Source organism: Suricata suricatta, chromosome 16 (assembly GCF_006229205.1).
Source record: "Suricata suricatta isolate VVHF042 chromosome 16, meerkat_22Aug2017_6uvM2_HiC, whole genome shotgun sequence".
In the NCBI taxonomy this organism is placed as follows: Eukaryota; Metazoa; Chordata; class Mammalia; order Carnivora; family Herpestidae; genus Suricata; species Suricata suricatta.
Genome location: NC_043715.1, coordinates 41,787,291 through 41,814,653, shown reverse-complemented (window position 1 = coordinate 41,814,653; position 27,363 = coordinate 41,787,291). Strand labels below are relative to the sequence as shown.

Below are 27,363 nucleotides of genomic sequence, written 5' to 3'. Positions count from 1 at the left end.
GAAATAAGTCAGGCAGAGAAGGATAGATACCATATGTTTGCATTCATAGGTCTAACAGGAGAAACTGGCAGGGGACCATGGGGAGAGGAAGGGGGAAAGAGGGTGGGGAAGAGTGAGGGACACAGATCAAGGGAGACTACTGAATACTGAAGATGAACCATGGACTGAAAGGGGAGGGGGAGGGAGGGGATGATGGTCATGGTGGGGGGCACTTGTGGGGAGAAGCACTGGGTGTTATATGGAAACCGATTTGACAATAAGCTATTATAAAAAAAGACGGCATGATTCAATATCCATTCATGATAAAAACTCTTGACAAAGTGAGTTAAAAGGAAGGGTGAAAAACTGAATTTTTGTTTTTCATCTAAAATTAGGAACAAGAGAATATCTACTCTTGCCACTTTTATTCAACATGGTACTGGAAGTCCTAGTCACAGTAATCAGACAAGAAAGAGAAATAGGAGACATCTGTATTGGTAAAGAAGAAGTTAAACTGTAATTATATTCAAATAACATAATATTAAATAGAGTAAACCATAAACACTTTACAAAACACAATTCATAAATTACAAAACAGAATTCATAAATTAATTCAGTAAGGTTGCAAGATACAAAATTAATATACACAATACAGTTGCATTTCTATATGCCAGTAATGAAGTAGCAAGAAGATAAATAAGTAACGTAAATGTTCCATTTACTACTGCACGAAAGAGAATAAAATACCTAAGAATATACTTAACCAAGGAGGTGAAAGACCTGTACTCTGAAAACTGTAAAACATTAGTGAAAAAGCTGAAGAAAGCACAAACAAATGGAAAGACATAGCACGCTCATGGACTGGAAAACCTAATATTGTTAAAATGCTCATAATGCTCCAAGCAATCCCTAAAACACTATGAGCCTTTTTTTTTTTTACATAAACAGAATAAGTAATTTTAAAATTTGTATGGAACCACAAAAACCCTCAAGTAGCCACAGCAATCTTGAGGGGATTAAAAATGCTGGAGGTATGAGTCTCAGATTTCAGATACACTACACAGGTATAGAAATGAAAACTGTATGGTGCTGGCACACAAATACACACATAGCTCAACTGAACAGAGTAGAGACCCCAGATAAACTCGTGCTTATATGGTCGATTACTGTATGATAAAGGAGGCAAAAATACACAATAGAGTAAAGGCAGTCTCTTCAAACAGCAGTGCTAGCCCTCCTAAGCTTCTCTTTCTCCGTAAGGTAATGTTCCCCTCCCTTGTTAGACTAGACAGCTGTTTATACCATAGCTTGCTTGTCCCAAATAGTAGTTGTGTGCTATTCTCTAAAAAATCCAGATTTGCTGGTGAAAAAAAAATGGTGCTGGAAAAACTGGACAGTTATATGAAAAAAATAAAAGTGAACCAGGACTGCTTTCTTCAACCTTTCACCCCCTCCCCCAAATAAAGAAACCTGGATATGAATTAAAGGCCTAAATAGGAGAGCTGAAACCACAAAAGTCCTCAAAAGAGATATAGAGGCAGTAATCTCTTGGGCAATGGCCTTAGCAACATTTTTCTAGATACATATCTTTAATTTTTTACCTGTTTTTTATTTATTGTTGAGAGACACAGAGAGATAGCGTTAACAGGGGAGGGTCAGAGAGAGAGGGAGATACAGAATCCGAAGCAGTCTCCAGGCTCTGAGCTAGCTGTCAGCACAGAGCCCAATGTGAGGCTTGAACACACAAACCATGAGATCATGACCAGAGCCGAAGCCGGACGCTGAACTGACTGAGCCACCCAGGCGCCCCTAGATATATATCTTTAGCCAAGAAAAACAAAAGCAAAAATAAACTATTGGGACTACGCCAAAATTAAAAAGATTTTCCATACTGAAAGAAACCATAAACAAAACAAAAAGGTAACCTAAGAATGAGAGAAGATCTTTGCAAATGATATATTAATAAAGGGTTAATATTCAAAAAAATATAAAGAACTTTCAAAACTCAATTCCCCAGAAAGAACCATCTGATTAAAAATGAGCAGAAGACCCAAGTACCTATTTTTCCAAAGAATACATGCAGATCCTAACAAATACGTGAAAAGATACTGAACATCAGTCATCATCAGAAAAATGCAAATCAAAACCACCACAAGGTATCACCTGCTATCTCTCAGAATGGCTAGTATTGAAAAGACAAGAAATAACAAGCGCTGGGCAGATATGAAGAAAAGGGAACCCTGTGCACTGTTGGTGGGAATTTAAATTGAAGCCGTCACTGTGGAAAACAGTATAGAGATTTCCTCAAATATTAAAAATAGAGATACCATATGATCTATTACTTCCACTATAAGGTATTTGCTCAAAGAAAAGAAAAACATTAATTTGAAAAGACATATGCACCTCATATGAACAATTTTCAATAGCCAAGGTATGGAAGGACCCTAATGTTTTTAGTAGATGAATTCATAAAAAGTTGTGATATATATTCAATTATATAGTCAATCAATATTCCTCAGCCATAAAAAGAATCAGATGTTGCCACTGTGACACTATGAATGGAACTAGAGGGAATTAGGCTAAGTGAAATAAATTAGACAGACAAAAATATATGATTTCACTTTTATGTGGGATCTAGAAAACAAAACAGATGAACAAAAAACAGTAAAGCAGAAGCAGACCCATAATATAGAGAGCCAGCTAGTGGTTGTCAAGGGAGAGGGATATGGGGAGATGGGGAAAATGGATGAAGATAAGTTGGAGGTACAGTCAGTTATAGAATAATAAGTCGTTAGGATGAAAGGTACAGCACAGAGAATATATTCAATGGCATGGTAATCGCATTGCATATGACAATGGTAGCTGCATGTGTAACACGTGTGGTTCTTGAATCACTATGTTGTATCCCTTAAACTAATGGAACATTGCATGTCAACTGTACTTCAATAAAAGCTAACGTCCATGTGCGCATCCACAGATGAATGGATAAAGAAGATGCAGCACATGTATATGATGGAACAGAAGTCAGCTGTTAAAAAGAATGAAGTCTTGCTATTTGCAACAACATGAATGGACCTAAAAGGTATTATTCTAAGTCAAATAAGTCACACTGAGAAATTAAATACCATATGATTTTATTTATATGTGAAATCTAAAACAAAAAAACCAACCAGGAACAAAGAAAAAACAAAAACAACAAAAATCATTTGTATATGCAGACAGCAACTGGTGGTGGCCAGAGGTTGGTGCCTGAGGAATGGGTAAATAGATAAATTGGATCATGATGTACGTACTTCCAGTTATAAAATAATAGTCAGTTAAGCGTCTGGCTTGGGCTCAGGTCATGATCTCACGGTTCGTGGGTTCGAGCCCTGCATTGGGCTCTGTGCTGACAGCTAGCTCAAAGCCTGGAGCCTGCTTCAGATTTTGTATCTCCCTCTCTCTCTGACCCTCCCTGCTCGTGCTGTCTCTCAATAAACAAGTAAATAAATAAATAACAGAGATACAAAGTAGAGCTAGGAAATATATCAATAATATTGTAATAACCTTGTATGATGACCACATTGTGGTGAGCACTAGTGATGTACAGAGTTGTAGAATCAATATATTGTATGCCTGAAACTACTATGACATTGTATGTTAATTATACTTTTATAAAAATACAGTAACTTTTTAAAAGAATGAAGAAAGCTAAGTTATCTATGGGATACCATCAAGAGAGTAAAAATCCACGCTATGGGAGGCCCAGAAACAGATGAGAGACATAAAGTGGCAGAAAGGACTTAGTGCACAAACCCAAATACTAAATTTCTGATGACGGTCAATATTTAGTTGAACGTGGCCATGAGAAGATTTTTTAAATCATTTTATTTGATACAGTGCCAATGGCAGCAGTCACCCCAGAAATTACAAGGAAAAGTACAAGGAAACTTGTGAGTACAAGGAAATAAGGCTTTGTTGCAGGCTTCCAGAGAATGGATTGTAATCACTAAAAATCTATTAACAGAAGTTAGTTATACATCAGTCAGAAAGGAAATATATCAACAGATGACATAAGAAAAGGAAAAAGCTAAGAAATACATTTTCATGTACAGTAGTGATCATAGAACAGACATCCAAGAATGAGATTCTCATAATTCCAGGAACTTCACAGAACTCTTGATGAATCACATTGGACATTGTGAGGGAAACCAGCACAGGATGCCCGCGTGGACCAAGAAACAAACCAGCCCGCTTGCCCGCGAGCTGTCTGTTCCCTGTGCGCACAGGCATGGGGTCAGGGCGAGCCTGCGGTGGCAGAGCAGCACGCTGGTCACAGGACACTGCTGTACAGAGAGTCAACTCTGGAATCAAGAAAGATGAGGCAACGTGACTGGCACGTGTCGGGAAAGAAATGCTCTCCCTGCTTGTCAGAGAATCACAATCAACCTGGAAGCAGTTATATTGTCAGCTTGTCAAGTAAAACATCCACTTATGTTACCAGAAAAAAAAAAGTTTTGTTTTCATTTTTGTTTTTCAGGAACAGAAGAATTGCAATTCAGGACAAATTTACCAAAAAAAAGTCATTGTACTATATAGTTGCCACACAATAAACAACAAAGAAATTGAATCACTAATCAAAAGACTCCCAAGAAACAAAAGTCTGCAAACAGATGTTTACAAAGGTGAACTCAAACCTTTTAAAGAGATAATACCTATTCTTCTCAAACAATTCCAAAGATAGAAATGGTAGAAAAGCTTCCAAGTTTAAAGACCAGCATAACCCTGCTACCAAAACCAGACAAAATCACTGAGAGAGAGAGAAAGAGAGAGAAAGAGAGAATGACAGGCCAATATTCCTGATGAATGTGGATGCAAAATTCCCAATAAAATATCGGCAATACCAACAGTGCATTAAAAGGATCATTCCCCACAATCAAGTGGGATTCATTCCTGGGCTGCAAGTGTTATTCAATACACACAATCAATCAACACGAACCACCACATTAATAAAAGAAAGGATCGGAACTGTATGATACTTTTCATAGATGCAGAAAGAAGCATGTGACAACGTACAACATCCATTCATGATAAAAACCCTCAGCAAGGCAGGGTTAGGGAGAATATGCCACAACATAATAAAGGCCATGCACAAAAATATACACCGAATACCATCCTCAGTGGGGATAAACTGAGAGCTTTTCATCTGTGGTCAGGATACCACAGGATGTGCACTGTTATTTACGAGTACTGGACGTCCTAGTCACAGTAACCAGACGATAGAAAGAAATAAAAGGCATCCAGGTAAGCAAGGAAGAAGTCCAACTTTCACTATGTGCGTATGACACGATACTCTATATAGAAAACCCAAAAGAGTCCACCAAAAACTTACTGGAGCTGATACACGAATTCAGTAAAGATGGAAAATACAAAATCAATGCACAGAAATCTATTTCATTTCTATACACTAACAATGAAGCAGCAAAAAGAGAAATCAAGGAATCATTCTCACAACTGGACCAGAAAAAGGGTGCCTGGGTGGCTCAGTTGGTTAGGGTCTGACTCTTGGTTTGCACTCAGGTCATAATCTCACAGTTTGTGAGTTTGAGCCCCACATTCCGCTGACAGTGTGAAACCTGTTTGGGATTCTCTCTCTCCCTCTCTCTCTGCCCCTCTCCCATTCACTCTCTCTGTCTCTCTCAAAATAAGTAAATAGAAACTTTAAAAATATTAAAAAGACAATTGCACCAAAAATAGGATAATTAGGAATAAACCTAACCAAAGCAGTAAAAGATCTACACTCTGAAAATGAAAACTGTAAAACACTGATAAAAGAAATTGAAGATGATACAAAGGAATGGAAAAACATTCCATGCTCATGGATCAGAAGAAATGTTGTTGAAATGTCTATACTACCCCGAGCAAGCAACAAATTTAATGCAAACCCTAGCAATACATCAGCAGCATTTTTCACAGTGCTAGAACAACTAATTCTAACATTTGTATGAAACCACAAACGGCCCCAGATAGCCAAAGCAACCTTGAAAAAGAAAAGAAAAGCAGGAGGCACCACAATTCCCAACTTGAACTTCTGTCACAAAGCTCTAGTGGTCATGACCGTCCGGTACTGACACAAACATCGACACATAGATCAACAGAACAGAACAGAAACCTGAGAAGTAGACTCACAAGTATGTGGTTGATTAATCTTCAACAAAGCAGGAGAGAATGTCCAATGGAAAAAGACACAGTCTTTTCCACAAATGTTGAGAATACTGGATGGCAACATGCAGAAGAATGGAACCGGGCAAGTTTCTTACACCACACACAAAAATAAATTCAAAAGGGTTTGAAGACCTAACTCTCAGATTTGAAAATGTTAAAATCATAGCGGAGTATCTCTTTTGACATCAGCTGTAACAACTTCTTACTAGATATGTATCCTGAGGCAAAGGAAATAGAGGCAAAAACAAACTGAGACTTCATGAAAATAAAAAGCTTCCACACAGGGGCACTTCTTGGGTGGCTCAGTTGGTTAAGAATCCAACTCCTGATTTGGGCTCAGGTCATGATCTTACAGTTCGTAAGTTCTGTGTTGGGCTTTGTGCACTGACAGTGTGGAGTCAGCTTGGGATTCTCTCTGTCCCTGTCTCCTGCCCTGCCTCTGCTCTCTCTTTCTCTTGCTCTCAAAATGAACGAATAAACTTAAAAAATGCTTCCATGGAGTGAAGGAAGCAATCAGCAAAACTACAAGGCAACCTATAACACAGGAGAAGATATTTGCAAATGACATATCTGATAAAGGGTTAGGATCCAAATATATAAAAAACCTCAAACTCCACACTCAGACAAGAAATAATCAAACAAATGGGCAGAAGCCATGAATAGACATTTTCCCAAAGAAGACATCCAGATGGCCAAGAGACACATGAAATGGTACTCGACATCTCTCACCATCAGGTAAATATAAATGAAAACTACAATTAAATATTACCGCACACCTGCCAGAATGGCTCACATTCACACGGCAGGAAAACAGCAGATGCTGGGGAGGATGCAGGGAAAGGGATGGTAGGAATGCAAACTGCTGCACCCTCTGGAAAATAGTGTGGAGGCTCCGAAGAAGGTGAAAACTAGAACCACCTTATGATCCAGCGTCTGCACTACTAGGTCTTTACCCCAAGAATACAAAACCACTGATTCAAAAGGGCACATGCGTAGTAGCATTCTCTGCAACAGCCAAACTATGGAGACAGCCCAAATGTTCCCTGACTGGTGGATGGATAACGAAGAAGTGGTATAGATCTACGATGGAATATGGTTTGGCCATATAAAAGAATGAGGAATCACCATGTGCAGTGGTGGATGGAGGTAGAGAGTATTCTGCTAAGTGAACTGAGTTAGAAAAATTCAAATACCATATGATTTCACCTCTATGTGGAATTTAGGAAACACACAGAATGAGAAAGGTGGGGAAAAAAGAGAAAGGCAAACCAAGAAATAGACTCTTAATTATAGAGAATATGGTGATGGTTACCAGAGGGGAGGTGGGTCAGGGGATGGGGTAAACAGGGGATGGAGATTAAGGGGCGCACTTATGATGAGCTCAGGGTGTTGTACGTAGGTGATGCATCACTGGTGCACACCTGAGACTAACATGATACTGTATGTGAACGAACTGGAATTTAAATAAAAACTTTAAAAAATCGGTGGCGCCTGGGTGGCTCAATCGGTTAAGTGGCCAACTTTGGCTCAGGTCATGATCTCATGGTTCATGGGTTTGAGCCCCGCGTTGGGCTCCGTGCTGACAGCTCAGAGCCTGGAGCCTGCTTCGGATTCTGTGTCTCCCTCTCTCTCTGCCCCTCTCCTGCTCACTCTCTGTCTCTCTCTCCCCCAAAATAAAAAATAAAGAAATAAAAAAATTTTTAAAAACTTTAAAAAATCAAATTAAAAAGTTATGCCACATTCCAAATTCCATTATTTTACATCTACTTTTCTTAAAGCATTTAAAAAATTTTTTTAAACATTTATTCACTTTTGAGAAAGAGATAGAGCGAGAGTGGGAGAGTGGCAGAGAGAGAGAGGGAGACACAGAATCCGAAGCAGGCTCCAGGCTCTGAGCTGTCAGCACAGAGCCCGACGCAGGGCTCGATGCCCTCGAACCCATGAGCGATGGGATCATGACCTGAGCCGAAGTCGATGCTTAACCAATTGAGCCACCCAGGCGCCACTCTTAAAGTATTTCAAGTCATGAAGCAAATATAGTTTTCAGTGTTAACCATTCTTTTCCTATTTCTAACGTCTGGCCATTCATATGAATTTGGGATGTATAACTGTGGCTCTATTTGAACTCGTATGGAACATGTCAAGTTCTTAGAATCGGGAATCGTTTTACAGAAAATATCATCTTAATTTTGTTGATGTTTTCGTTGTCATTTTGTCACTGACTAATTGATTTCTGCTTTTCTTGATATGTGGTCTATAAAAAAACAAAACAAAACAAAACCTTAATAATAACTCCGGACTTAGGGCTGTGGCCATTGATACCTTTTTTTGGTTTTTGGAGTCTATTGCAGTTTATTGGTTGGCTCAATCTATTATTAGACTTATTTAGGGTTTCATTTATTATACTTACTGTAATGATTTAAAAAACTTAAGTTGCAGAAAAATAATCAGTCGAGATTGATATTTAAATGTACAACCTAATCATTTTATTTAAGGGTTAATTCTTTTCTCATGGCATGATTAAGTGTGATGTCTTTGAATTATGGTTTATGGTGTTCATTACTGTGGCATGAATTCACCTAACTCTTTCTTATTTTCCTTTCTGATGAATAAATGTGCATATTTTGGCAACTAACCTTGGCAGTCTGGTTGCTGACTAGCTTTTGTTTGCAGCTGCCCCTCTGTCTATATTTACAAGTTTCCTTATTCTAATATTAGTGCACACTCTGCCCTTCATGAAATGTCGTATAGGGTAAATGCATGGGCACTGCATTAAATGAACTTCAGGGTTTTTAAAAACTTTTTACTAAAAAAGTTTTAAGTGTTTCTTTGAAAGAGGGAGGAGAAAGAGCATGCATGTGGCATGTGCACTGCACATGCATGAGCAGGGAAGGGGCACAAAAAGAGGGAGAGAGAATCCCAAGCAGGCTCTGCATGTTCAGCAAGGAGTCCGCCATGGGCTTGATCTCATGAACCATGAGATCGTGACCAGAGTCAAAATCTAGGGTTGGACACTTAACTCACTGAGCCGCCTAGGCACCGTGAGGGATTTTTTCAGTATCTGTGTATATATATTTACACAGAGAGAGAGGGAGGGAGGGAGAGAGGGAAGGCAGAAAGGGAGAGAATGCTATCAGTGCAGAGCCCAACATGGGGCTCAAACTAATGAACCACAAGATCATGACCTGAGCTGAAGCAAATGTCCAATTATTCACCTCAGAATTCATAAAATGAGGACAAGAGAGTCAGTGCAAATTTTAATGACTCAGACATTGCTGAAGTTATTTAGCAATATAAAATGTTAAAATAGTGTCTTAGAATGGTAGATACATGTGTCACAAATATCTGATAATAGTAACCACCCCCAATCTCATCATGGGCTTGAAGGGATGCTGTATTCTGTCAAATGCTTTTTCTGCATCTTTTAAGGCATTCATATACTCTTTACCTGTCTTTCAAAGCTGCATTACTTCTATTGATTTGCATGTGTTGAGCCATGCTTGCAGCCCAAGGATTACTCCCACTTGATCATTGTGTCCGATTCTTTTAATGTGCTATAGAATTTGAATGCTCATATTGTATCGAATATTTTTAAATGATTTTAACGTGTGTGTTGGGCTTCTAAATACGGTGCTTGCTGCCCTTTAACCTGGACTACCATTCATAAACCCAAGTCGCTCTTCGTTGGCCAATCGACAATAATTTATAAGTAAACATCCATGTGCTCGTAAGATTCCTTAGCTCCTAAAGCAGCTCTCGGGTCAGTTCAACGGGAGAAAAGGCTACCAGCTTGTGAAAACAATAAATGACTTCTTACATGTAGTCCATTCGTGTAGAAGCCATTTCCATTAGATACAAAACTTCTCTGGACACTCACGTCCCCATTAGAGCGTTTCTCTAACATATCCTGAGACAGTTATGGGTTTCAGCTGTCACATTTTGTTTTTATGTCCTTCCACGCTAAGAGATGTCTCCGTAGCAAGCCCATTCAAGCCCAATAGCAAGCTAGTATTTGATGGATTACAGAATGGAAATTATTTGGTCCAAAATCCCAGTAGCTACACTTGGATGATGCTCACAAGGTTTTGTTATAAGCTACAATTTATACAAGTATGTATTGCAGACGTGTCAAAAATTGTAGCTGAGTTCTCAGTTATTAAGACAGACTGATCACGTTTTCAATTCAAGCATAATCTACTTTTGTTCACATTGTTATTCAAAATCTCCTTTTTGAGTAATTTTTTTGGATAGAACGTAACAACATGTCACACAGGAAATATATATCCAAGAAACCAACGACAAGTTGAGCTTGCAACAGGTCATCAACTAAGGTGGTAATCTTTTTTTCTTTTTAATCAACTAGGCACCATAACCTGTGTCAAATTAACAGCTGTGGGGTCTATTAATTTGACATAATACCATTTAGCACATCCAGTCAATACAGAGTTAATGGTGTGCATATATGCTTTCTGTAGGGGAAGTGTACTAGAGTGAGCTGTAATACCAGTTCCCACAATCGACTCATATAGATGACTCACCTAGTTTACATTGTCTGTTCAAATATCTCAAATTTATTTAAACTTTCACTTTAATCTCATCAATAGTTAGGCTGCCATTTTCTTTCAATTGAACTGTTGACCCCATGAGGATTTTATTGACAGGATTTGAATTATAGTCTTTGGGCTCCTGTTTCAAGGGATTCCAGAAAACTTTCTTCTCTACCTCTTTTCCATGTCTGTGCCCATATGTATATGGGTCCTCAGCTTGGGTTGGTCCAAGGGACTTCGGTAATTTTTTTCAGTCTTTATTTTAAATTATTAGTTTCTGATACCATCAATGCCTGTGGTTTGAGCTCAGAGTTCTCACTGTCCTCTTTGCCTCGGAACTCTAATTTCCTATAGAGCAGCTACAATTTGCAAAGATACTATTGGACCCATCAATATTTGGCAAACATTAAAACCTCTTGTTGGTCAACCGAACTGTCTGCTGTGCTGCATTAGGCAATTGATTTTGAGTCAATCAATATTTACCTTAGGCATCTCACTTTTTATCATCATTTACATACTGCAATCTGCTAGAATGAGTCTTTATACTGTCCTGTTCACTTTGCCATTCTCTTGCTATTAACTCCAATTTTAATAGCTACCTCTTATGTCATCAGTTGCCCTTTGATGAGGTGCTGAGGCACTGCATTAGCCTTCCTCTTGTTTTAATTTTTCCCTTCTGCCTCCCTCGTTCCCTTCATTCCCTGCCCAGCCGCTTCTTATCATTAGACCCTGAGTAGGACTCCTTCCCCACAAGAAGAACCTGACCTACATTCAAAATGTTATTCAATCTCGGGGCACCTGGGTGGCTTGGTCGGTTAAGAGTCCGTCTTCAGCTCAGGTCATGAACTCGCGGTCTGTGGGTTTGAGCCCCACATCAGGCTCTGGGCTGACATCTTGGAGACTGCAGCTTGCTTTGGATTCTGTGTCTCCTTCTCTCGCTGCCTCTCCCTTGCTCACTTTCTGTCTCTCAAAAATAAATAAACATTAGGGGCGCCTGGGTGGCTCAGTCGGTTAAGCCTCCGGCTTCGGCTCAGGTCAGATCTCACGTTCATGGGTTCGAGCCCCGCGTCAGGCTCTGTGCTAACAGCTAGCTCAGAGCCTGGAGCCTGCTTCCAGTTCTGTGTCTCCTTCTCTCTCTGCCCCTCCCCCTCTCATGCTGTCTCTCTCTGTATTAAAAATAAATAAAATATTTTAAAAAAATTTATAAGAAATAAAAAAAAATAAATAAACATTAGAAATTTAAAAAAAAATTATTCAAACTCAATTCTAATTGAAATCTCAGACAGATCTTCATGCCACATTTACAACTTTCCAGGATACTCATGTTAGGGAAAAACGCATTTTGTTTTCTCTGTATCGGCTAGTACACATTTTTATTGGCATCAGGAGATTCCCGACATACATTTTAAAGACCAAGTGTATCAACCTAGAAGAGGATGTTGCTAATCTTGATACAAACAATATTCTCTCTCTCTCTATTCAGAAGCACAATAAAGAAACACTGTAAAGTCTCTCTCCTATCTGACCTATACTGCCTAGAAAATAATAAATCCTATCTACAATGATATGATTAATCTGTGTATGGATAGATTAGAAACAATATTTAAGGAATAATCAGTTACAGGGGCACCTGGGTGTCTCAGTCAGTTGAGCATATGACTTTCGATCTCAGCTAAAGTCATGATCTCACAGTTTGTGAGTTCAAACCCAACATCAGGATCTTTGCTGACAGTGTTGACCCTGATTGGGATTCTCTCTGTCTCTACCCCTTCCCCACTCACACACATTCATGTGCTCTCTCTCTCTCTCTCCCCCTCTGTCTCTCTTTCTCAAAATATAAATAAAGTTAACAAATTTATTTTTAGAAAGGAATAATCCAGGGGGGTATTAATACATACACCACAAAGGCAATCTTTGCCTTTTTTGTTAATGATCTTAAGTCTGAAATCTCATACAGATTTTGAGGAATAAAATAGTTTGGCAGACCACATCTATCCTTAGGTTATAATACTTAGCCTCAGTTTTGAGACTAGCATGGTAAACGAAAAGAAAACCATTAAGAGAAGGAACATGGAGGCAGAGAAAGCACATGCTAGGCTCATCTGATCCTGCAAACACAACTGAGTAACTATCCAATCATCCTAAGTATCCCAGAAGTCAACCTAAAGAATGATAGAACACAATTCACAAGCAAAGGGAGAGAACAGGCCACATGCAAGAAGACCGGAAGTGCAAAGAGGTGGCGTGGGGGAGAAATGGATCACAGGTGTTGTAGAGGGGAGGGAGTCAAGGTCACAGAGAGGGGCAAGAGAGAGAAGAACACAGAGGAACACACAAGAACATTTTCCAGGGCCATTGGCCTGGAAAACCAGAAGGGCTTATTTTTGTGAGTTCTTTAAATCAGTGGGATTCACAGCCTGAGGTTTTAAAGGTCAGTGGGCTGGGCTTCTATAGAGCTCTGAGGGCACTGTTTTACTACTGGAGAGAAGGCAGGCAAATGACCCATGCCAGGCAGCATACAAAAAGTGATCTGAAGAACATCGAGGACACACAGTGGGGAGATCACTCACTCGTTGTTAATGCTGTCCCTGAGAAAAAGCCTGCACAGACACCTCTTTGAGAGTAAAGGAGTTGCCCGGCACCACATCCCGCCCCTGCCCATTGGCATAAACACAGAGCAACCTGCAGGAAGCAGTGCGGTGCCCACAAAGGCTGCCTGACCTGCTTACATCAAGCCCCAGCCCCGTTATCTGGCAGGACAGACCTTCTGAATCAAGCGTGCCTCAGTCTCAGTGCAATAGGACCCTCCCCCAGAAGACCAGCAAAAAAACACTGCACACAACACCTCTCCTCACAAGAGAGTCCTGCAGGGACTCAGTTCTGGTGGATGTGGTGTCAGATCTCATTTCAAAGCACACCACACTGATGCCAGGCACCAAAAACTGCCCACGGCAGGCAAGGAGAGCCTGTGGAGATGACGGGTCTGAAAGAGCAGCCAAAACACAATAGCAGAGTACAGATGACACTCCATAAACCAGGATGTTAGAACCACATGCACTGTTCTTCCTAAGACAATTAAATTTATGAGCAGGAGACATCATTGGCTTTTCTAACACACAGAAGGAAGCAAAGACTTAAATAAAATGAGACTACAGAGGATAAATCCTAAATTCTTGAGAAAAGAAGTCATCAAGGAGACCCTTACACAACAGAGATAAAATAGCTAAAAAATAATCAGAGATGAAGAATACAAAAGTTGAGATTGAAAACAGGTGTTATGCAATGACCATCAGGTAGGAAGAAACAGGAATGAATTAGTGACCTAGGATATAAGTAATGAAAAGTAATGAAGCTGAACAAGAGAAAAACAAGAACAGTGCAGCATGAGAATAGATAGGAAATTCAGTGACTCATTCAAACACACTAACATTTGTACTGTAGCAGTCCCAGAAGAAGAGAGAAAAAAGGGTGTTGAAAATTTATTTCAGTAAATAATAGCCAAAAGTATCCCTAATCTGAGGAGGGAAGTGTACATCCAGACCAAAGAAGCAAAGAGAACTCCCATCAAACTCAACAGAAGCAGACACACACCAAGACATATGGTAAATGAATTTGGAAAATATAGTAATAAAAATATCTTAAAGGCATCAAGACAGGGGCACTTGAGTGACTTAGTTGGTTAAGCATCTGACTCTTGATTTCATTTCAGTTCATGATCTCATGGTTTATGGGATCAAAGCCTGCTTTGGATTCTCTCTCTCTTTCTGACTCTCTCTCTCTCTCTCTCTCACAGAGAGAGAAGCAGCAAGAGACAAGAGGGCCTTCATTTACAAGGGAAATTCCGTAAGGCTAGCTGGAAATTTCTCAAAAGAAACGTGGGGTAGAAAGGAGGGTCATGATATATTTAAAGTATTGAATGGCATAAATGTGCAACAAAGAATACTGTATCCAGCAAGGCTGTCATTCAGGATAGAAGAAATCAAGAGCACCCATGATTCCCCCCGCCAAAATTCAACTAAAAAGTGCAGGAGTATTAAACCAGCCCTACAAGAAATATTGAAGAAGACTCTCTGAATCAGAAGAACAAGATTGAGAACTCAAACAAGACTAGAGAACAGCTCCAGAATAATTAAGAAAAAAAAGGGCAATACAATGACACAAAACACATTTTTCTCAATAATTATTCTGAATGTAAATGGAGTAAATAATCCAATCTAAAGAAATAGGGTATTAGAATGGGTTAAAAAAGACCCATCTATAGGGTGCCTACAAGAGACTCATTTTAGACCTAAAGATACCTGCAGATTGAAAAGGAGAGAATGGAGAAATGCTGACACAAAAATGCATGTCAAAAAACAACTAGAGAAGTAATACTTATACTGGACAAACCAGACTTTAAAACAAAGACTGTAACAAGGGACCTATGCATTATATAATCTTAAAGGGGACATTTCAATTATAAAATATAAAAGTTGTAGTGTTTGTGCACCCAACATATGAGAACAAAAATATATAAAACAATAAACATAAAGGAACTAACCTATAATACATAATAAAAGTTAGGGACTTTATACGCCACTTACATCAACGAGCAGATTATCTGAACAGAAAAAAGAAAAAAGAGAAGAAGGAGAAAACAATGGTTTCAAATGACATAGTGGGCCAGGGGGACGTGAGTGATGTTGAGAACATTCCATCCTAAAATAGCAGAATACACTTTCTTTTCGAATGCACATGGCGCATTTCCCTGAATATAGCACATATTATGTCACACACAGGCCTCAAAAAGATACAGAGAGATTTAAGTCATAGCATGTATCTCTTCTGACTGCACACTATGAAACTGCAGTTCAACAACAAGAAAAAATTGGGAGGATGACAAATACATGAAGTATAAACAACATGCTACTAAACAATGGATGGGTTATCCAGGAAATCAAAGAAAAATGATCTATGGAAACAAATGGGAAAAAAACACAATAGTCCAAAATTTTGAGATGCATGGATGTGATCCAAAGAGAGAAGTATATAGTGATACAGGCTTACCTCAAGTACCAAGAAAAATATCCAATAAACAAACTGACCTAACCCTTAAAGGAGCTAGGGGGGAAAAAAGAACAAAGAAAAAAATGAAGACAGCAAAGCCAGCAGAGAGTAGGAAAAAAAAGTAAAGATTAGAGTAGAAATACATAATATAGAAATTAAAAACAAACAATAAAATAGATCAAAGAAACCAGAAGCTGGTTTTTTGACATAAATAACAAAATTGTTAGGCTCCTAGCAAGACTTATTAAACACAAAAAGAGAAAGGACTCTAAAAATTAAAACCCAAATCAGAGAGGAGAAATAACAAGAAGATAGAAACACAAACAATAAAAAGAGAATATTTTGAAAAACTGTATGCCAGGGGCACCTGGGTGGCTCAGTCAGTTAAGTGGCCAACTTCAACTCAGGTCATGATCTCACAGTTATTGGGTTCAAGCCCCGCACTGGGCTCTGTGCTGACAGCTAGCTCAGAGCCTGGAGCCTGTCTTCAGATCCTGTGACTCCTTCTCTCTCTGCCCTCCCCCGCTCATGCTGTCTGTCTGTCTGTCTGTCTGTCTCTCTCTCTCTCAAAAGTAAATAAATGTTGGGGCGCCTGGGTGGCTCAGTCGATTGAGCATCTGACTTTGGCTCAGGTCATGATCTCATGGTTTGTGGGTTCGAGCCCCGCATCAGGTTCTGTGCTGACTGCTAGCTCTGAGCCAGGAGGCTGCTTCGGATTCTGTGTCTCCCTCTCTCTGCCCCTCCCCTGTTCACGCTCTGTCTTTGCCCCTTGAAAATAAATAAATGTAAACAAATAAAAATTAAAAAATAAATAAATGTTAAAAAAATTTTTTTAAAAGAAAAACTATATGCCAAAATATTGGACCACCAAGACCAAATGGATACATTCCGTACAAATATGTAAACTACCAAAACCGAAACAGGAAGAAATAGAAAACTTCCTAATTACCAGAAAAGAAACTGATCAGTAATCACAAAACTCCCAAGAAACAAATTCCGGAGCAGATGGCCTCACAGACTAAATCTACCAAACACTTAAGGAAGAGTTATAATGTATTCTTTCCAAAAAAATAGACAAGGAAAGAAAACTTCCAAATTCATTCCATCAGCATGGTATTAACCTGATACCAAATCCAGGTAATGATTCTACTAAAAAAGAGAACTACAAACCAATATCCATGATGAACATGGATGCAAACATTCTCAATCAAATACTAGCAAAATGGATTCCAAAAATACATGACAAGGTTCATTCACCCCAACCAAGTGGCATTTATTCCTGGGTTGGAAGTGTGGTTCCGTATTCACAGATAAATCAACAGGATTCACCACATTAGTAAAAGACAGCATAAGAACCAGAACCAGAAGATCCTTCCAGTAGATGTAGAAAAGGCAAAATACAAACTACATTCATGTTAAAACCCCTCGGCAATGTATGTTTTGAGGGAATAGACTTCTACATAATAAAAACAATACATGAAAAAAATACATATGAAAAAACCACAGCTAATATCATCCTCGTTGACAAACAACTGATAGCTTTTCCCCTAAGCCCAGGAAAAAGACAAAGGTGTCCACTCTCACCACTGCTATTTAACATAGTACTGCAAGTCCTAGCCACAATTTTTAGACCACAAAAATAAAAAATAGGTTTCCAAATCAGCAAGGAAGAAACTGAACTTTCACTACTTGCAGAAGGCATGCTGCTTTACATAGAAAACCGAAAAGACTCGACTAAAAAGTTGCTACAGCTGGTACTCGAATTCAGTAAACTCACAGAATACAGAATCGATGCACAGAAATCTGTTGCATTTCTATACACTAATATTAAGGCAACAAAAAGAGAAATCAAAGAATGAATCCAATCACATTTGCAGCAAAAATAAGATAACCAGAAATTAACCAAAGAAGTAAAAAATATCTGTATTCTGAAGTTTATAAAACAGTGTTGAAAGAAATTGAATAGGACACAAAGAAATGGAAAGACACTCATGCTCATGGAGTGGAAGAATAAATATTGTTAAAATGCCTGTATGGCCCAAAGCAATCTAACATGCAATGCAATTCCCATCAAAATACCACTAGCATTTTTAATAAAGCTAGAACAAACAATCCTAAAACTTGTACAGAACCACAATAGTCCCTGAATTACTAAAAGAACCTTGAAAAAGAAAGGCAAAGCTGGACACATCACCATGTGCTTCAGTACTTCAGTACTGTACTTCAAGTTATCCAGGGACTTGAATTCAGTACTTCAAGTTATATTACAAAGCTCTAGTGATCAAAGCCATATGGCACTGGCACAAACGTAGACATGTACATCTACAGGACAGAAAAGAAAACCCATAAATTAATTCACAACTATATGGTGAACTAATCTTTGATCAAATAGATATGGATATCCAATGGGAAAAAGACAGTCTCTTCAACAAACGATGCTGGGAAAACTGAAGAGCAACATGAAAAGAATAAAAAATGGATCATGTTATGATTTCCTTCATAATAAATTTAAAGGGCATAAAAAAGTAAATGTGAGACTTGAAAATAGAGAAATCCTCGAGAAGACCACAGGTAGTAACCTCTCTGACATCGGCCACAGCAAGTTCTTTCTAGATATTTCTCAGGAAGCAAGGGAAGGAAAGAAAAGCAAAACTGATGATTGGGATTTCATCAAAATAAAAAAGTTGTGCACAGCAAAGGAAACAATAAACAAAAGTAAAAAGCAACCTATGGAATAGGAGAGGATATCTGCAAATGACACATCTGATAAAGGGTTAGTGTCCAAAATATATAAAGAACCTATACAACACACACACACACACACACAGAGAGAGAGAGAGAGAGAGAGAGAGAGAGAGAGATCCATCCATCCAATTAACAAATGGGCAGAAGACACGGATAGATACTTTTAAAGAAGGCATACAGATGACCAACAGACACATAAAAACATCCTTAACATCACTGATCATCATGGAAATGTCAGGGTGCCTGGGTGGCTCAGTCAGTTAAGCATCCGACTTCAGCTCAGGTCATGATCTCACGGTTCATGGGTTTGAGCTCCGCATCGGGCTCTGTGCCTGGAACCTGCAGAGGACTCTGAGTCTCCCTCTCTCTCTGCCCCTCCCCAACTCGTGTTCTATCTCTCTCTGTCTCTCAAAAATAAATATAAGTTACAAAAACAGAAATGCAAACTGTGACTACAACGAGGCATCACTTCAGGCCCGTCAGCATGCATAAAACAAGCAAGAGAAGGAACACCAAGGTATTTGAAAAGGTGTGGAGAAAGGGTCATTCTTTTTGCACTGTTGACGGGAATGCAACCTGTTGCAGCCACTCTGGAAGATGATTTGCAGGATCCTCAAAAAGTTACCAAGAGCCTTATCACAACTGTACTAGATATTTACCCAAGGAATAAAAACAATGTTAATCCAAAGGGCTACATGCCCTCTGATGTTTAGAACAACACGATGTACAATAGCCAAATTACAGAAACAGCCGAAATGTCCATCAACTGATGAATGGGTTAAGATGTGCTATATATCCACAATGGAATATTGCTCAGCCAAAATAAGAATGAAATCTTGCTGTTTGCAGTGACATGGATGGAGCTAGAGAATGTAATGCAAAGAAATTAAAGAAAGAAAAAGATTCCTCAATGTGGAATTTAAAAAACAAAACAAATGAACAGAAGAGAACAAAAGGAGAGAGGCAAATGAAGAAATAGACTATTAAGTATCGAGAACAAACTGACGATGACTCAAAGCAGGGGGGTTCTAGGGAGCTGAGGAGAAGAAGTGACGTGGCTTACGGAGTGCACTTTTCAAGTGATGCGCACTGTGTGTTGTGTGGACGTGCTGAATCACTGAATTGTACACCTGAAACTAGTATTACACTGTATAGTCACTGACTGGAAGTTAAATAAAAAATTAAGATTAAAGAAAAGAAAACCAATACCACACATTTATGAATATTTAAAATGCTGAGAAAAACTAACAGAGGCTTCACAAATTCAGCACAGACAGATCAGTATTTTTATGGTATTTCAAATAACGAACTCGCAAAAAACTGGGCCACAATATTTCATTTTTTTAAACGGTAGGACGACTTCTTTCAGTGGGGGCGGGCCTGAGTAACATGAGGATCCACCAACTGGAAATGGGAAACAAGGTGACATCGCAGCTCACTTGGTTATTTGCAGCTGTGGTGACGGGCCTTCAACAAGAGAAACAGGCCTCAGTTACTAAGTCAGGAGAGAAATGGGGATATCTAACTGATCTGATTCCCATGATGCTCATAGCAAAAGTTTCAGGATTTTAAAGATGTCTTTTATGTAGAAAAAGAAACATGTGTTTTATGATAACCTGGGAGGTCAAGAGTGTAGGAAGGATTGTCAACAGTATCTAGGATTTGATCAGAAGGCTAATTTTTACAGGGCAGAAGTGTAAAGGGAACATTTTTAACTAATTAACGTTGGTGGAAGGCCTGATAGCCAAGTTACGTGGAGCATTTCGCCATCACTTGAAAGGAGCGAGGCAAAGGCAGACGGAGACCATCAGTTATTTGGCAAGTCCCGCCACTAAGATGTTTTTATTACTCTCAGGAAAGATGGTGTGAATTGGAGCTCATTTACTCAAATATTTTTAGAGATTAAGGAGGAAAGGAGTAAATCTCAATTTATTTGATCAGGCCAGCATGAGAGGTATATTAATAGCCAAAAGCATCCTAAATGAAAGAACTGATGCCCATGAGACAGGTGAGAAGTAAACTAGAAACAAACAGCCCAAACAAAGTGTCAGTGGACTGAATGCGGTGAGATTTCTAGAACAACAACAGCCGCTTGCTTTCATTAATGAATAAATATGTGCTTGACATTAGGGAACCAATCAATTCAATGACTGTATTAACAAATGGAAAATGGACCTCATCTCACACTCATCCTCCATGTGGTCAAAAGTAAATGGACTGCCTTCTTCACTGTTCTCCACACATTACGCGTTTCCGTTATTGGTAACACTGTTTTCTGAATCCTGTTTCACTTACAGATTCAGACGGCTGTTCCTTTTACCTCTTTAAGGCTTCACCCAAACATCCCTTTTCCAAGAATCTTATTTATAATCACAATAATGTCTATTCATCCACTTTCACTTCATTAACACTTTGGTCCTAAAATATTTCTCCTTAACCTTCTGAGCCTCCTGTTTTCCTAACGATTTATGCAATGTATTATTTGCTTTTTATTTGAATTTATTCATGAAAAATGTAAGATCTCTAAGGAAGAAAATTTGTACTTCTTTCCATTTTTCAAGTACCTATAAAACTAACTAGAATTTAATAGACTCTCAGTGAATAAATCTTAGGTGAGTTAATAAACAATGATTTAAAAATAGATTAGAAAAATTTGAAATTGCTGGGTTAAAGAGGTGATGGGAATTAAGGAATGCATTTGCAGTGATGAGCACCAGGTGTTGTATGAATGTCCTGACATTGTATATATTGTACCCTTGACAGGAATATTTCACTGGATTTTAACTAACTGGAATTTAAAATTTTTAACTGAAATTATTAAATAATAAAACACATATTTAAAATATAACTATTAATATAACTTAATGTATACACATGCATGTTAAGGAGGTTACAAAAGCCAGTGGAACTGATATAGATAGAACAAACAAGAATTTGCAGGGCGGCGCCTTAAAGTTTGACCAGAAAAACCTGAGAGAAGCAACTGGGAACATAAAACAAAATACAGAGTTTTCCTGAAGTCATGTAGAAAGAAAACATAATATAGAGAGATTCACCTTGCCCAATTCTGCTTGAAAATGAGACTATTTGGGTTTAAAATAATGGAGATAAATACCCATGGCCCTGTGTGTAATCAACAAGATTCAGATTGGAGGGATTTCTTTATGGACTGAGATGATTAAATAATTAGAGAAAGAATATAAGCATAGGATAACAATTAGAAATTTTAGTAGAAAAGGGGTCCGATAAATGACACATTAGCTTGAGATGAAAGTGGGCTCAGTAGAATATATTCAGATAAAATAAATTAATGCATATTACTATAATAATAGATACAGTACACAGAAATAAAAGTATTGATATGGGAGGATTCAAAGGGGCACATGCACCCCATCGTTTATAGCAGCATTATCAACAACAGCCAAACTTTAGAAGGAGTCCAAAATGTCCAATGACTGATGAATGGGTAAAGATGTGCCTACACACACACCAGAATAGAAGTCATAAAAATAATTAAATCTTGTCATTTGCAACAACACAGATGGAGCCAGTGAGTATTATGCTAAGCTAATTATGACAAAGACAAATACCATATGATTTCACTCAAACGAAACGGATCTGCATAAGGGAAGGAAAAGAAGAAAAGAGAAAGGGAAGCAAAGCATAAGAAACTCTTAACTATACAGAATATACTGAGGGATGATGGAGGGAGGTGGGGGATGGCCTAGATGGGGGATGGTTGTTAAGAAGGGCATTTGTTGTGATGAGCGCTGGATGTTGTATGTAAGTGATGAATCACTAAATTCTACCACTGAAACCAATTTTACCATATATGTTAACTAACTAGAATTTAAATAAAAACTTGAAATAAAAAGATAAGGTGAAAGTACTGACATCAAAGAGCAATGGAAGAAATGATGAATGGGTGTCCCACGGTGTGAAAGATTAAGTGGAATGTAGTGCACAAATACACGGTGTCCGAAAACTCAGTGTTCAGTCTTTGCACTTTATAAGACAGGAGGAAGGGGAATGTGTGCATACAATTGTAATTTGATGGGTAGACTTAGTGGTGATAATCAATACATAGTCTATTTGATTCTTTCTATTTTCTCAGGAAAATAGAAACCTGGGAATGGAAAGAGAAGAGAATATGTTCAAGTTTTTAAGAAAGAGGACATGGTATACATATTGTAGAATCAGTCAGTAAATGGAGAAATTGACTCCGAATTGATATGATTTCAGAGTATCATTAAGATACCACTTGTTGCCAGTGAATATGATCTTATTTATTTACTAATTTTTTAATGTTTATTTATTTTTGAGAGAGAGGCAGAGCGTGAGTGGGTGAGGGACAGAGGGGTGTGAGGGGGAGAGAGGGAGAGAGAGCAAAAGCGAGAGCAAGCATTTGAAGCAGGCCCCAGGCCCTGAGATGTTGGCACAGAGCCCGATAGGGGCTCACAGGCCACGAGATCATGACCTGAGCTGAAGTCCATGCTTGACCACCTGAACCACCCCGGCGCCGCTCCAGTGAATATGATTTTAAAAAGACGTCGGTGAAGTTGCATGTGTTTCTCCAGGCATTGGGGGTGTCATGGCAACATGTGCAGAGATAGATATGGGGGGAAGGACACAGGGGGAGTTCTGAGGGACTCTAGCTGGAGGGGAGAGATCTGAGAGTCCCTGCTACAACAGGGCCTCAGTGACGTCCCCAAGGAGTGTCCAGTACAGTTCCTACGGTGAGCATACATGTGCAAAGTTCATGGTTGGGTCAACATGGTCCTAGAAATGGTCTGGAAACGTGTAGGTCTGTGCTCACCTTCCTTACCCACGCTGGGCAGAGTCATCCCTTACTCAGTTTGCAAAGGGGTGTGGATTGCTGGTATCAGCATTTCAGGCGTCAGATTTATGACGGCAAGGTGCACCTGTGAATCAGTAAGTGAAGGATATGCAATGGTTTATTGTGCTCCATTCACCTACACAAATGTGTCCCACACCTGGCAGACATAAAGGGCACCAGGCAAAGAGTCCAGGGAATTATTTCCTCTCAGTGCCAAGACCTGCATGTGTTATCATTATGATGCCAAGCATCTAACACGAGACAAAACAATACACTCTGGAACATTAAGCTTTTGACGACTCACATTTCACTGACCCAACAGAGGAGAAGTCAGGGTGAGATGGGCACACATGGAGGTTGTGACGGGCATTAGACGCCCCAGGAATAGAGATTCAAGGGCTCTTGCCCAGGCCCCGTTCTTCCGACAGGCCCAGCCCAGGGGACCCCTGAGAAGTGCACAGAGCTTTCCCCATCCCATGCTGGGGCAAACCCAGAGACCAGCAGAACACAGAGCATGCTCACAACCAAGTCAGTGGTCCCAGGACTCGTCCAGGGGTTGATCCTCTGTGAACCTCCACAACCAGCATAACCGAGAACTCAGGTTTTTGTTGGATGAGGACAAGAGAGTTCCTAAAAAGATTCTGAATACAAGGGCAAGGGACGGCCACTCATAGGTATTCTCATTCCAGAGTGTTACCCAGCCTGACCCAGACCAAGGCTCCATCTCTCTCTCTGGTTTGTATCCAGCTTTGCCCGTCTGTGCCCTGCACCACCACCATGTCCTTCACCCCCTCACCGAGTTCAGGGGTGCATCCAGGGAAGTGTCCATGACAACAGAGAGCAGTGAGTAGACCCACGTCCAAGGGGAAGCATCTCAGCATCCAAAGGCCGCTCAGCTCCTGGGGATGGAGATGTAGCACAAAGTAAGATCATCCTCCCCTCCTGTCTAGACACAAACAGGGAATCAAAGAATCATACTGTGTCTTTAAAATGTGGCACTCTCCCATCAAAATAAATAATAAACTTTTTTTTAAGCAAGAAAAGATTCCCAAGGTTAAATCCTGTCACCAGCTTGTCCTCGCCATATGACCTTGGGCAAGTCAGCTCACATTCCACTGCCTTAGTATTCCCTATAGTTAAAATGGTGATAATAATATTACATGCTCAGCTGTCCAACAAGACCCAGGGACCATGAAGACAGAATGAGTTATAGCACATAGAGCACTTAGAGGGTCAGGCATGTAATTCCTGCTCCTCACGGCTAAGAAGGGACACATGGAAAGACTTTTCTAGGAAAACGTGGGTGTCCTGCTCAGATGATCCAGCCAATGAAATGACAAGGGTCTGGGGCAAAGAGACCTGCATTCACCTGGGGGCCTTCAAGACACAGTTGCACCTCCTCCTTCCCAACTCAGCTTGCTACGTTTCCACTTTGGAAAGTTCAGGAAGCAGAAGATCATCCCATACAGAGCTTTGTTCCTGCATCCTGAGATCCTCAGAGAATGAGAGAAGAGGGAGAGGACTGAGACTAGAGCTTAAAGTTTTAGAGTTCAGAATGGTCCTAGGTGCCCATTCTTAGGTTCTTCCAGCGAACCCAACCCTGCCCATCAGCCCATCCTGGGCGACCACAATGAGGTGGGTGAAGGAAAGCCCACACCCGCTGGAGCCTCCCACAGCTCGGTCAAGAAGAAAAGCTGGTCAGACTGAACACCAGGTAGTCTGAGCTCTGGGGAGATCCACCAGGAGGTGCAAGAGCACACAGTTTACCATGGGTGGGGCCCAGGAGGAGTGCAAATACAATGCTGACCTGCCCCAAGGTCAGTGGTGGGCACCTCTAAGATGACCTCCAATATTCTCTCCCATTTTCTTTTCTTTTTTTTTTTTAATGTTTTTTATTTATTTTTGAGAGATAGAGACAGTATGAACAGGGGACGGTCAGAGAGAGAAAGGGAGGCACAGAATCTGAAGCAGGCTCCAGGCTCTGAGCTAGCTGTCAGCACAGAGCCCGATGCGGGGCTCGAACCCACCAACCATGAGATCATGACCTGAGCTGAAGCCAGATGCTCAACTGACTGAGCGACCCAAGCGCCCCTCTCTCCCATTTTCATGGGTTTGTGGAATCCCTCTCCCGGGAGTGACTAATGGACTATGACAGCAGTAAGGAAACATCCAAGAGTTCTAAAACGAGGTGATGACAGGTCTGCAGCTTCTGTCCCATACACACTCTGTACTCACTGGCTCTCTGTCTCTTTAATCTCTCTCTCTCTCCATTTCTCTCTCTAGTGAGCATGTAAGGTTGGACCTGCGGGGGAGGCCCTCAGGAACTGTAGGCCATGCGGAGAACCGAGGCAGTCTGCACTCACTGCCGGCCATGTACGTGCACCACCTTGGGAGGAAGTCCTGCGGCCCCAGGCCAGGTTCCAGGAGATGCAGCCCTGCTGACAGCTTGACGAGCACCTCAGGAGACACTCTATCCAGGACCACACGCCTACACCTGCTCGTGGATTTCTGGCCTCAGCAACTGGAAGGTAAACTGCCTGCTTTGAGCCCCTCAGAGAGCTCGCTCTTGGTTGCACAGTCACGGATTAGGGAGACTCCAATCCAGAAGCTCCCTGGAGCCAAGGCCCAGGCTCTGGGCAGTGCCAGCCGGCCCCCTTGCTGGGGCTTTCAGCTGGTGGAGGCTGCTGCTGCCAGAGGACCTGGGGACAGGGAGAAGCCTGGTGTTGGTGACGGCCCTGCAGAGGGACAGTGGGGCTGTGTGTTCTGTGGGGGACAGAATCACCCTGCAGAAAGATCAGGGCCCAGAAGGACTGTGGTGGTGAAGGAGCTTGCAGCACAGTTCAGAGGAGTGAGATACAAGAGCCACAGAGGGTCTGGGGATGCAGGGGACAGAGGGGGACTGAAGGGTACAGGGTGGAACAAGAGGAGGAGCAGGAGTCACAGAGAACCTGGATATGCTGGGGGACTGAAGCGGACAGAGCAGCAGGAGTTCCATAGAGTCTGGGGCCACAACAGGATGGAGGGGGACAAAGGAGGACAGAACGGGACAGTGTGGAATCAGAGGAGGAGCGGGAGCCACAGAGAGTCAGGGTACACAGGGGGATGGGAGGGGTCTGAGTGGGATTGAAGGTAACACAGAGGTTAGGAGGGGGATGGGGAGGAGCCAGAGGAGGAGCAGGAGCTGCAGAGTGTGGAGAAGGTGGGGGAGGGTGATACAGAGGGACGGAGGAGGAAGGAAGGGGAAGGAAGGGGACGGCAGAGGGCAGGAGGGGCATGCAAAGGGACGGGGTGGGGGGACGGAAGGGGCCACGAGGGGATGGAAGGGGACGCAGGGGGGCCAAAGAGGACGGAGGGAGACGAAGGAGAAGGAAGGAGACGGGGAAGAGTCTGGGGCCGCTGGGGGCCTCGGACGGGCAGAAGGAGCTGCAGCGGGACAGGGAGGAGCCTCAGAAAGCCTCGGGGACGAAAGGCGATGGAATGGGAGGCAGAGGGATGAAGCGGGAAGGGGACAGCGGGTGACACAGGGGGACGGACGGCGACATAAGGGGTTGCAGAGATACGGGGAAGAGCCGGAGGAGGGGCTGCAAAATGTCTGGGGACGCAGGCGGACCGCGAGCCACGGGGCCAGGCGCGCGCACTCACCTTCCAAGAGCTGGAGAGACCGCGCCTTCGCCCAAGACCCCTCCGGCAGTCGGGTCAGCGGGGTGGACGGCAGCCGGCGGGCGGGATCGTGAGAGACGGACTTGCGGCGAATCATTGCCCGCCTTCCGGCCACCGGCCCTTGAATACCTGGCCCCGGCCTCATCGGCTCTCCTACTCACCCTCACTCAGAACGCGCTTCCGCTCCCGGCCCCGCCACCATCCGCCAGTCGGTCGGCTCTCGGCTCCTCACCGCCCAGGCTCGGACCCGCCCCTATCCGCAGTCCGCGTAAGCTCAAACTGCGCTACCTGCAGTCGGTCGGCGGCCGACTCCGCTCCGCCCCACCGCCCTCCCGGTCCACCTAA

The 27,363-nt window shown here is 41.3% G+C and overlaps 1 protein-coding gene across 14 annotated transcripts in view; it reads right to left on the bottom strand.

Moving 5' to 3' along the window:
* The window catches only part of LOC115280844 (PRELI domain containing protein 3B-like), an 89,117-nt gene extending 61,754 nt beyond the window's left edge, over window positions 1-27,363 (bottom strand). For 6 of the 14 annotated variants that reach the window (XR_003903951.1, XR_003903950.1, XR_003903953.1 and 3 more), the window contains exons 1-3: window positions 27,001-27,363; window positions 24,155-24,257; window positions 23,338-23,443 (exon numbers count right to left, since the gene is read on the bottom strand). The gene's annotated coding sequence lies outside the window, so the exon portion shown is untranslated. The other 8 variants (XM_029926005.1, XM_029926006.1, XR_003903954.1 and 5 more) reach the window with 8 other exon arrangements.